The following is an 11,580-nucleotide window of genomic DNA, read 5'->3' as shown; positions in this document are numbered from 1 at the left end:
TGCACAGGGCTGACTGTTCTATTGATTCTGTTTCCTCATGGCAGAGTCTGCACAGGGCTGACTGTTCTATTGATTCTGTTTCCTCGTGGCAGAGTCTGCACAGGGCTGACTGTTCTATTGATTCTGTTTCCTCGTGGCAGAGTCTGCACAGGGCTGACTGTTCTATTGATTCTGTTTCCTCATGGCAGAGTCTGCACAGGGCTGACTGTTCTATTGATTCTGTTTCCTCGTGGCAGAGTCTGCACAGGGCTGACTGTTCTATTGATTCTGTTTCCTCGTGGCAGAGTCTGCACAGGGCTGACTGTTCTATTGATTCTGTTTCCTCGTGGCAGAGTCTGCACAGGGCTGACTGTTCTATGCCCCATATATTGAGCATTCTTTTTGTAACAAGTATGTTGTATAATAGCTTATATCGAAGCGAATGGGACTGCAGTGTCAATAGTTTAAGTTCATAGACCCGATGCCAAAGTATTGGGACCTCAAAAACCTGTTTCCAAATTGCTTGCATTTTATACCGTATTGCTGTCAAACATTTTGACTAAGTGAAACTGATACATTTTTCAATTTATACTAATAATTTTTAGCCATTTCTGATTTTTAAATGGGAGAAAACTAGACAAATTGTTTAATTTCTTAAGTAATTGACTCTTCCAATTTGTATTGTGTATACACCTCCATACGCTGTTGTTAGTTGTGTGACATCATTTGACTGTTCTTGTTTACAATGTCCTTCAAACATATTATACACATTTCTTACAAGAAAATAGTTTTTAAAAATCTATCAGTACATTGGAGTTTAGCCATATTATTTGCTGTAATATTAGATCTGCCTTTTCTGGAGGATGACATTGTAGCCAACTCTGTATGACTTCATTTAAAAAGGAGGATAGTTTAAAACTAGGGTCCATTGTCAATCCACCCAAAATGTAAAGTTTTATTCTGAAAAAGGCTTCTCTCTTGTGTGTATCCATTGGTGTGATTTTAAGTTGCCCTGTCAAGAGAAACTCTTTCCACAGTCATAGTAGGAGTAAGGCTTCTCTCCTGTGTGTGTTATCTGGTGAACTTTCAGCTCAGCTAATGTTTTGAAGCATTTCCTGCAGTCAGCACAGGAATAAGGCTTCTCTCGTGTGTATCCGTTGGTGTGATTTTAAGCTGCCCTGTCGAGAGAAACTCTTTCCACAGTCAGAGCAAGAGTAAGGCTTCTCTCCTGTATGTATAGGTTGGTGTGATTTTAAGCTGCTCTGTAGAGAAAAATTCTTCCCACAGTCAGAGCAGAAGTAAGGCTTCTGTCCTGTATGTATTAGCTGGTGACAGTTTAAGGTATTCAATCGGGAAAAACTCCTTCCACAGTCGGAGCAGAAGTAAGGCTTCTCTCCTGTGTGTGTTCTCTGATGAACATTTATTGCAGATGATGTTGTGAAGCACTTCCCACAGTCAGAGCAGGAGTAAGGCTTCTCTCCTGTATGTATACGGTAGTGTGATTTTAAGCTGCTCTGTTGAGAGAAACTCTTTCCACAGTCAGAGCAGGAGTAAGGCTTCTCTCCTGTATGTATACGTTGGTGTGCATTTAAATGGACCAGTTGAGAAAATGTCTTCCCGCAGTCAGAGCATGAATATGGCTTCTCTCCTGTATGTATACGTTTGTGTGTTTTTAAGGTATCCAATCCGGAGAAACTGACCCCACAGTCAGAGCAGGAGTAAGGCTTCTCTCCTTTATGTATACGTTGGTGTGTTTTTAAATTGCTCTGTTGAGAGAAACTTTTTCCACATTCGGAGCAGGAGTAAGGCGTCTCTCCTGTGTGTGTTCTCTGATGAACTGTCAGAGACCTTGATGTTTTGAAGCTTTTTCCACAGTCAGTACAGGAATACAGATTATCTCCTGTGTGTATTTTTAGGTGCATTTCTAGTTTTGATAGAATTGGGAAAATCTCCCCACAATGTGGGCAGTGGTGAGACCTCTTCGTTCTGTCATCTTCCTGCTGTGTCTCTCTGGATGTAGAGAATGTCTCAACATGATCTCCTGTGTGAACACCATCAGAAGAAGTCAGTCAGTTTGTGTGATATACATGACTTCATATCAGTAGGCTGTTCAATACAAAAGGGAATAAAACTAATTCTAAAAGTGGATAAGAGTTGAAGGCAAAAAGGGGCAAAAGGAGTGAAAATTAGGAGCCATATCATCCTCCACTCACTATCACAAGTTAGCAACCACCAGGGTTGGGTGAATTCCATTTCTATTCGAGTCAATTCAGAAAGTAAACCAAATTCCAATTCCGAATGTTCCTCTTTTCAAAGGATTGACAATAACTGTCAATTCAGTGTTCAATTAACTGGAATTGCATTTTATTTATTTTTTTAAACGGTGACAAAACTGGTATCAAACCATGCAAGTGTCAGTAGCATGAAATAACATCTACCTTCTCATTGAAACTGTTCATCATGAAACAGTTCTACAGCAACTTTTCATGTACAGTGGGAAGTTGGAATGAAAAACAAACTTTGTTGTGCAGTCTGGAGTTTCTCAGGGATGTGTGATGTCAGAATTACAGAATTCAACCAGGCAGTAGACTGGGTCATAACTTATGGAGGTCTAACTTAAGATAACTTATAGATAGATAGAACCTGCTGTTACCATGATTAACAGATTTCCCAATCTTCTCCTCCTCTTCTTCATCTTTAATGTTGACACTCAGCTCTAGTGTTTGACTGCAGTCTTCCAGCTTCACTGATGCCATCTCTGGATCCTGCAGTGCAAACTGGGCTCCACTGTCACAATAAGGACCCAGTGACTGTAGGTTTGGACTCAGTGTGGAAGGAGACAGGCAGGCTGGGTTTGTCCTGACTGTTGATGTTACCGGCCTCAGACTTAATCAGAGTCGGCCTGTAGTAATAAAGACAAACCGACACAAAAGTTAGTCTTGAAAGTTCTGGCGCTTTCTTTATTCTCTAAAAATATTTTCAATTTTTTTCTTGTTCAATTATCTAATTTCAACAGATCAGGTAGCTAAACATTGAAAACAAAACCTGAATTCACATCAGACACACATACCTTAAATTACACAACGTAAGTGCACTTAACCTATAGTAGATTTCCTAAATTCATATAAATGACTCAAAAACCATTTAGTACAAGGTTGCAGTATGTTTTAGGCAGCACTATGTACTATTTTCCTGAATAACCTTGTCTTCACTGTATTATTTCACTCACAACCAATGGTTAGTGCTGGAAAAAAGTACTCAACTGTTTAAGAACCGGTAGATCTGTTCTGTGTGATATTTCTATGCTTCCCATTCCTTAGTTTAGTTGTCGTCTTTTACTTTTTGTTTTGTACACCTGAATAGAGGATAACTACCGCGCATTTGGAAAGAATTCAGACCCATTGACTTTTCCCACATTGTTACGCTACAGCCTTATTTGAAAATGGATTAAATCAAATGTTTTCCTCATCAATCTACACACAATACCAAATAATAAAAAGCGAAAATAGGTTTAAAATTTTTTGCAAATGTATTAAAAACAAACTAACATTTTACATAAGTATTCACTCTGACAGAGTTCCAGAGTTCCTCTGTGGAGATGGGAGAAACTCCCCAAATACAAGTGTGCCAAGCTTGTAGCGTCATACGAAAGAAGAATCATGGCTGTAATCGCTGCCAAAGGTACTTCAACAAAGTACTGAGGAAAGGGTCTGAATACTTATGTAAATGTGGTATTTCAGTTTTTACCTTGTCATTATGGAGTATTGTGTGTAGATTGATGAGGGGGAAAAACTATTTAATCCATTTTAGAATACGGCTGTAACGTAATAAAATGTGGAAAAAGTAAAGGGGTCTGAACACTTTCCGAATACACTGTACAATATTTGTGGTTATGGAAAAGTTATTTCACAGCAGTTTAGATGGTACAATGATTCTCCACACCGCTTGGTTTGTCACAAACTGAAATCCGTATTATTCAAATTCATGCAAACAGGAAATGGAAGCGGGATTTCTGCATAACGCATCTTTAAGCAAACCAGACTGGTTTTATTTATTTATGGACGGCCAGGGGCACACTCAGGCATCATTTACAAACGCAATATTTGCATTTAGTGAGTCTGACAGATCAGAGGCAGTAGGGATGACAACGCGTGAATTGGGCCATATTGCTCTCCTGCCTGAGCATTCGAAATGTAACAGGTACTTTTGGGAGTCAGTGAAAATGTATGGGAGCAAAAAGTACATATATTCTTTAGGAATGTAGTGGAGTAAAAGTTGCCAGGAAATATCAATAGTAAACTAAACTCAGCAACAACAAAAAAGAAAACGCCTCTTTTTCAAGACCCTGTCTTTCAAAGATAATTCATAAAAGTCCAAATAACTTCACAGATCTTCATTGTAAAGGGCTTAAACACTGTTGCCCATGCTTTATCAATGAACCATAAACAATTAATGAACATGCACCTGTGGAACAGTCGTTAAGACACTAACAACTTACATACGGTAGGCAATTAAGGTCACAGTTATGAAAACTTAGGACACTAAAGAGGCCTTTCTACTGACTCTGAAAAACACCAAAAGAAAGATGAGCAGGGTCCCTGCTCATTTGTGTGAACATGCATTAGGCTGCTGCAAGGAGGCATGCTGCAAGGAGACATGAGGACTGCAGATGTGGCCAGGGCAATAAATTGCAATGCCCGTACTGTGAGATGCCTAAGACAGCGCTACAGGGAGACAGGATGGACAGCTGATCATCTTCACAGTGGCAGACCACGTGTAACAACACCTGCACAGGATCGGTACATCCGAACATCACACCTGCAGGACAGGTACAGGATGGCAACAACAACTGCCCGAGTTACACCAGGAACGCACAATCCCTCCATCAGTGCTCAGTCTGTCCGCAATAGGCTGAGAGAGGCTGGACTGAGGGCTTGTAGGCCTGTTGTCTGGTGAGGACCTGCCTTACATCACCGGCAACAACGTCGCCTATGGGCACAAACCCACCGTCGCTGTACCAGGCAGGACTGGCAAAAAGTGCTCTTCCCTGTTTTGTCTCACCAGGGGTGATGGTCGGATTCGCGTTTATCGTCGAAGGAATGAGCGTTACACCGAGGCCTGTACTCTGGAGCGGGATCCATTTGGAGGTGGAGGGTCCGTCATGGTCTGGGGCTGTGTGTCACAGCATCATCGGACTGAGCTTGTTGACATTGCAGCCAATCTCAATGCTGTGCGTTATAGGAAAGACATCCTCCTCCCTCATGTGGTACCCTTCCTGCAGGCTCATTCTGACATGACCCTCCAGCATGACAATGCCACCAGCCATACTGCTCATTCTGTGCGTGATTTCCTGCAAGACAAGAATGTCAGTGTTCTACCATGGCCAGCGAAGAGCCCGGATCTCAATCCCATTGAGCACATCTGGGACCTGTTGGATCGGAGGGTGAGGGCTAGGGCCATTCCCCCCAGAACTGTCTGGGAACTTGCAGGTGCCTTGGTGGAAGAGTGGGGTAACATCTCACAGCAAGAACTGGCAAATCTGGTGCAGTCCATGAGGAGGAGATGCGCTGTAGTACTTAATGCAGCTGGTGGCCACACCAGATACTGACTGTTACTTTTGGACCCCCCTTTGTTCAGGGACACATTATTCCATTTCTGTTCATCACATGTCTGTGGAACTTGTTCAGTTTGTCTCAGTTGTTGAATCTTGTCATGGTCATACAAATATTTACACATGTTAAGTTTGCTGAAAATAAACGCAGTTGACAGTGAGAGGATGTTTCTTTTTTTGCTGAGTTTACTTAAAGGATAAGTTTCCTATTTTAGGGGATGGTTGTAACACAGGATAGTTGTAACACTTAATATCGCCAATCAGGAACAAGCTAAAATCATGTGACTCACTGTGCACATGCTCAGTTTGGTCCTCGTGTGAAGAAGCAAGACCCTGTGAAACTCTGCAGATTTTATTGAAAAACAAAATCTGAGTTTGAAGTAAGAAAGACATTTTTGGGGGCCAAATTTGTTTTTGTGATGGCATCACCTGCTTTGTAGTTAGATTCACCAAACTTATTTCAGGTTTATAACCAGTGTGTAGATATGGGGCGGCAAGTAGCCTAGCGGTTAGAGCGTTGGACTAGTAACCGAAAGGTTGCAAGATCTAATCCCCGAGCTGACAAGGTAAAAATCTGTCGTTCTGCCCCTGAACAAGGAGGTTAAACCGGGTGGGTATAATTTGTGGAACGTTCCAACAGGAATCTATTCCAAAAACTTCGTAAATAACAAGGTTTCCAAAAAACAACGCATACAAAGTTGTATAGCGGCAGAATAAGATACCGGGTAGGGAGTGGTCTATTTCATTGCGTTTTTCAGTCATCACGTTTATTCCGAAAAATGTCTGTCCTCACATGTCTGTTTGCCTATGGACAAACATTAAGAATAAGCTACGTGCCTATTCGGTGTGTATGCGTTGCTACTTTGTATGCATTGTTGGTTGGCAACCTTTTACTTTACGTTTTTTGGAACAGATTCCTGTTGGAACGTTCCACAAATTATACCCACCCGGCTAAACCACTGTTCCTAGGCCGGCATTGAAAATAAGAATGTGTTCTTAACTGACTTACCTAGTTAAATAAAGGTTAAAAAAATATACATTTGATGCAAGTTAGCAATGCTAAAGTTAACATGTAGCTAAAATTGAAGCTAAGTAATGGCTGCAAGCATCAGGGTTGATTTAGAGAGATAAAACCAATACCAATTTGTAGCAGACAGACGTTCCTATTCACATTGAATGTACTAGCTCAAAATAATGAGACGTTGACAAAAAATGTAAGTGTTACAACCATCCCCTACAACAAATCAAATTTTTATGTAAATAAAAAAATGATAGAAGGTTCCAGACAGTTTTTTGTGATTTCACATATGAGAACCTTACCCCAACCAGCAAATCGCTGCCTCATCCTTGTTCAGCAGTATGGAGGGCCCCACAAAAAACAAAGAAATGCTCCAAAAACACGCAATACGTCCTTTTAGAAACGGCAAAGCTCTCAGGATAGTGATGTAGGTCTTTGGATGTTGTACACATGAAATTGTGTCGTTCTGAACATTATCCGCAACGTTTTATTCAATGTTGTTTTACGACTCGTTTGGGTGAGGAAATCCAATAATTCCTTCAGCTACTAAAATAAATATCTGCACTGACTGACCGCCATCTTGCGGGCACCCTCAGGTCTCTTCTCGTTGTCTGCTTGTCATCAAACAGGGGGACTACCGTAAACTACATAATAATGTGACAGACGCAAATAAGCACGCAATGTTATTTGTCTCCTAACGTATTGCACAAGTTAACTGCAGGTAGAAAGTAGTTTCAACGGTATTGAAAAAACATGCTGTGGCTTTTTCCAAGTATTCTGGTATATACGGAATTACGCTCAAGCCTAGTAACTACAAATACTAATTTCATAGAACTTCTTCACTGGCAGTTTGTCTACTTCACTTCTTTAGTCTACTCTCTGATCACTCCAGATAACCCAGTTGGTTATGGAAAATATAATTCACAGCAGTTTAGATGGTACAATGATTCTCTACACAATGATTGCAAAATGTTCAGTTTGTGGCAAAACAAGCAACCAGGATATTGAGGAATTTTTGCATAGCGCATCTTTAAGCAAACCAGATGGCAGGATTTTCCAGTTTTTTCTTTTTCTTTTATTTATTTCATTTTTATTTACAGATAGCCAGGGGCACATTCCAACACAGGCATAATTTACAAATGTAGTATTTGTGTTTGGTGAGCCCGCCAGATCAGAGGCAGTAGGGATGACAACGTGTTAATTGGGCCATATTGCTGTCCTGCCTGACCATTTGTAATGTAACGAGTAAATTTGGGTGTCAGGGAAAATGTATGGGAGTAAAAAGTACATATATTCTTTAGGAATGTAGTGGAGTAAAAGTTGCCAGAAAATAGTAATGTACTGATACCCCAAAAACGACTTAAAGGAGAAGTTTCCTGTTTTACAACAACTCAGTCACACCTTGCCTGTTTGATTTAGTGATATAATATCAATACTAATTTGTAGCAGACAGTTGTTCCTATCACATTTTGAATGAAGTAGCTCAAACAATCTCTGAGACATGTTATAACCATGCCTAGTCTCCCTCCCATTAAAGGATAAGTGTCCTATATCACTATTTTTGATGTAAATTACATTTTATAAAAGGGTTCAAACACTTTTTGTGATTTCACATGTTTTTGAGAACCTTACCCCAACCAGCGAATCACTTCCTCGTCCTTGTTTAGCAGTATGCCCCCCCCCCCCCCCCCCCCCAGCACAAAAAAACACCCAAATACATCCTTTTAGAAAACGGAAAAGCTCTCAGTATAGTGATGGAGGTCGTCAGATGTTGTACACATTGTGTCATTCCCGAACTTTGTCCGCAACGTTTTATTCAATTTTGTTGCGACTCGAGCAATAACACAGTCCATTTCACATTTAACTTCCAAAATAAATGAAACACTTTGAGTAAATGAGGGATACAAAGTATATTAAACGTATATTGTGCTTCCACACAGGAAGTTCCAGACACTTGTAGAATCTATGCCACGGCGCATTGAAGCTGTTCTGGTGGCTCGTGGTGGCCCAACACACTATTAGAATAGAATAAAACTTTATTGTCCAATTTTTCTTTGGCATCACCTTCATTAAAATAATCACATACACTCTCACATCACATTTAAACCAGTCAGTCCTTCATGTTGCATACAATAACAACTTAGAGGACATACATTCACTCACAAGGACTACTTGTTCCAACTGCACTAGACAGATAAGTACATATACCGATACATTAACTTTGCATTTAGTAGTCGAACAGCACAAGCGTAACAGTATTGCTTCCGTCCCTCTCCTCGCCCCTACCTGGGCTCGAACCAGGGACCCTCTGCACACATCTACAACTGCCTCCCACGAAGCCGCGGCTCTTGCAGATGAAGGGAAACAACTACTTCAAGGTCTCAGAGCGAGTGACGTCACCAATTGAAACGCTATTAGCGCGCACCCCGCTAACTAGCTAGCCGTTTCACATCGGTTACACAACGAACGAATGAATGTTTGAACACGTTCTTCTTGAACACGTTATTTTTGGCGATGGGCATTCTGAAGCGCCGGACAGAAGGGAAACCTCTCGAACTGCGGGTGTAGACGGTGGGAGGGGTCGCCAGCGACAGCCAGTGCCTTCTTTTTGGTTGCATTGTGGAACAGACTGCTCAAATGTGACTGTGGTCGACCAATTGCTTTGCTGGCTGTGTTTAATATTCTGGTCAATTTGCTTTTGCTCCTCACGCTCAAATTACCATACCAGACTGTCATATTGAACGTGAGGATGCTCTCTACCAGCTCAGATTACCATACCAGACTGTCATATTGAACGTGAGGATGCTCTCCACCAACTCAGATTACCATACCAGACTGTCATATTGAACGTGAGGATGCTCTCCACCAACTCAGATTACCATACCAGACTGTCATATTGAACGTGAGGATGCTCTCCACCAACTCAGATTACCATACCAGACTGTCATATTGAACGTGAGGATGCTCTCCACCAACTCAGATTACCATACCAGACTGTCATATTGAACGTGAGGATGCTCTCCACCAACTCAGATTACCATACCAGACTGTCATATTGAACGTGAGGATGCTCTCCACCAACTCAGATTACCATACCAGACTGTCATATTGAACGTGAGGATGCTCTCCACCAACTCAGATTACCATACCAGACTGTCATATTGAACGTGAGGATGCTCTCCACCAACTCAGATTACCATACCAGACTGTCATATTGAACGTGAGTACACCCTCTCCAGAACATCCTGGCTGACCCCAAACCCCTTTAATTTCCTGATTAAGAACAGGCGTTAGCTTGCTAATTTAAAAACACAGTCTGCATTCTCTGTAAAACTCAGCGTGTTATCAATGTGTCCCCCTAGGTATTTAAAACACTCAACCACCTCCACTGGTTGGTCGTTCAGAGAGAGTGGTTGGGACATTGGCAAGTTGTTGCCATTGATGATCAGCTCCTTTGTCTTTTCCACATTGATATGGAGGACGTTGACAAACACCATTCTTGAAGGTTGTTGGTCTGTTTAAAATTGCTGTCCACATCTGACGTAGCATCTTTTTTATTATTATTAAAGTGTCCTACCAGAGCCATGTCCTCCGCGTACTTAAAAATACACTATATGTTGTGGTTTCCTTTATTTCTGCAGTTACCTGTAGCAGCAGGCTACATGGAAAATGGAATCGCTCGAGACGGCCCGAGTCGCAGAAAATGGAATATAACCTTGCAGGTAAAGTTCGTAATGAAACAACTTCATATGTACAACATCATTATACTGAGAGCCATTTCTAAAAGGACATCTTGGGGTGTTTTATTACATTTTGTTCACGTTTTTTCAGGACCTCCATACTACATAACGACGATGAAGAAGTGATTTGCTCTTTGGGGTACATTTTTCTTAAACATGTGAAATCACAAAAATGGTGTCTGGACCTTTCTATAACATGCAATTTACATAAAAAATGTTGTATTTTTACTTTATTAATTTACACCACTACCAATTGTATTTCCTTATTCACGCCATAGTAACAATTATAGATAAAGATAGAAACAACGTGTCTGAATATTAGTACACATGTAGACACTGATAAACATTACATTCAGCTTCAAAACAGTAGTGCAACTGTGAAATTGTCTCTCTCTCCTGCACCGCTACCCCATTCGTAGACGTTAACTGCTTTAGTGCTTATTGACGATAGTATCTTCTGACCAGGGGAGTTTTAAGAGCCCCAAAACTAGTCTAAAGATTAACACGCATCGCTTGCAGTACTTGTTTGGAAACATAAGAAACGTATCTTTCATATCAGCGAAATATCATTTTCAAAAAACAAGGTTAAGTTACTACACACCTTTATAGGGTTAGTGTTCCCACACGGTCCTATCGCCATGTTACAGCTCTTGTTAACGGAAGACATAGGTACCCACCCGTCTGTTTGAAACATTAGTTCTCGTTGACATGAAAGATAAGGGGCATATCAGCATATGTTTCGAAAGCGATGATTATTTACGTTTCTCAACGTTAAAACACAGCGTCGGAATTGTAGTTTACACAGAGCCAAATATGGGCAAATGTAACAGCTGAAAACCCTACTTATGGAGACCGAGGCAAAGCCAGTATCAGGTCGGATATTCGCGCTTTCAAACCACTTGCCACAGACTCCAAATAAGTGTCATGAAGTTGGAATAATTGCGCACAACATTGCACAGGTTTTATTTTCACGATTTGGACATTTATTCGCTTTTCAAAGCTAATAAACATGTGGAAATGTGAACAGCATTTTGTATTCCTAGTTGAATTAGTTAGGCAGCGTAAACAAACTACAGACTTTTTTTACATTTGAATTTCAAAAGCTCCTTGGTCATGTGACCTACTGACTTCAAACAAGGTTCAGAATGTCCACTCAGCAGGCCTACACATTGCACATCCTTTTGTTTATCCATTTTCATCTCACACAATGTTACATTAATTTGCCTGCTCTG

General features: G+C 40.9%; 1 pseudogene across 1 annotated transcript; it reads right to left on the bottom strand.

Annotated features, from left to right (window-relative positions):
- Nucleotides 1-207: 207 nt before the first annotated feature.
- On the bottom strand, nucleotides 208-7,199 carry LOC106575351 (uncharacterized; annotated as a pseudogene). The gene is made up of 3 exons (XR_014380790.1): nucleotides 6,911-7,199; nucleotides 2,633-2,881; nucleotides 208-2,020 (listed from the first exon to the last, which is right to left on the bottom strand). The product of XR_014380790.1 is annotated as an uncharacterized LOC106575351 (transcript).
- Nucleotides 7,200-11,580: the final 4,381 nt, after the last annotated feature.

Source organism: Salmo salar, chromosome 16 (assembly GCF_965601325.2).
Source record: "Salmo salar chromosome 16, fSalSal1, whole genome shotgun sequence".
NCBI lineage: Eukaryota > Metazoa > Chordata > Actinopteri > Salmoniformes > Salmonidae > Salmo > Salmo salar.
Note: the sequence above shows the minus strand (reverse complement) of the source record. Positions and strands in the feature narration are given on the sequence as shown.